Source organism: Tupaia chinensis, unplaced genomic scaffold, assembly GCF_000334495.1.
Source record: "Tupaia chinensis unplaced genomic scaffold, TupChi_1.0 Scaffold148073_2, whole genome shotgun sequence".
NCBI lineage: Eukaryota > Metazoa > Chordata > Mammalia > Scandentia > Tupaiidae > Tupaia > Tupaia belangeri.
In genome coordinates, this window is record NW_006207924.1 from 200,036 (window position 1) to 201,296 (window position 1,261).

Consider the following 1,261-nt stretch of genomic DNA (forward strand, 5'->3'; position numbering starts at 1 on the left):
GCATGCACCCTATAGCAAAAACCTCTCCAAAAAAAAGGAAAAATATATATATTTATATACACACATACAAAAATCAAAGGATGGGGTAACGGAATTTCAAAGACCTGATATGAAATAGAATTTAAGTAAGAATATGTTTTAGCACAGAAAATGTGAAATCCATGCATAGTATATCATGATATATATTTTCCATGAGATTATTGAAAATATGTATATATACCATAAAGAAAATTCTTGGCAGAAACAGAACACTAAAATTTTTGAGTGATCAAACATAAAACACACACACACACATGCATGCAAACTCAAATACACACACAAATGCAAAACAAAATCAGGGAATGAGGCAAAATAAACTATTTGGAATATTTAAACAAAACTTGTGAAGAAAGCCACATTTTTAGAGTGGCTAATGGCTACCATATGGAACAGGGCAGCGAGTCCATAAATAGAAAACAAGCTTGCTTTATCATTATGCAGAGATACTAATAAAGAGTGGGGGAAACAGTCAACAGTTTCCCATGGTGCTACAGTGGGCAGGGTGAGGGTTCCTAAGCTTCCCCATAGGCCTGGGTATGTCCGGAGAAGGTACCTGAAGCAGAGGCCTGCTCACAGTGCCAACACAGCCCTCCCCAGCACACACCGCCTGCCTTAGGGCATACACTGAGTCCGGGGACCCCAACTCAGCTACAGGTTCCCAGGAGATAGGAGTGTGCTTCAGGAGGAACTTCACGCCACAAACCCACACAGGGGATGCTCAGCTGGGTGCATGAGGACCCCATTCAGTAACCCAAGGATGGAGTGCTCATCCAATGGCTCGCTGGTTATTAGCTGGGAAACAAGTCCAGTCGCATCGTGACCTCCCACCTGGCAAAAGAGTAAATTGCAAGTAGACCCGCGAGACAGAACGTTCAATAGAAAGCTATGGAAGCATTGGGAAAGGGCCAAGGAGACTCTTTCTGTAATCAGGCCGGGGTAGGGGGAGGAAAGGCTGCCCCAAGGCACACACGAAAACAAGAGGCAGTAAGGAGAAACGACCCTGCAGGGTGAAAAGGAGGTCATGAACAGAGCGAGGAGGGGCGAGGGCCACTGCGAGGAGGTGCAGGTGGCTTCCGACACAGACAGGGAAGGGGCCTACCGTCTGCAGGGCTGTGCTGGACTCTGGTGCAGCATCCGTCTGCGTCTCAGACTGCTCGGTGTCCCAGGGGGAGGAAGGCAGGAGCCTTCCACCAATCCCCACCATAGCTGCTCCACTCTTGTG

The 1,261-nt window shown here is 47.1% G+C and overlaps 1 pseudogene; it reads right to left on the reverse strand.

The window, feature by feature from the left end:
* The window catches only part of LOC102483119 (high affinity copper uptake protein 1 pseudogene), a 3,758-nt pseudogene extending 2,515 nt beyond the window's left edge, over positions 1 to 1,243 (reverse strand).
* Between the last annotated feature and the right edge of the window lie 18 nt (positions 1,244 to 1,261).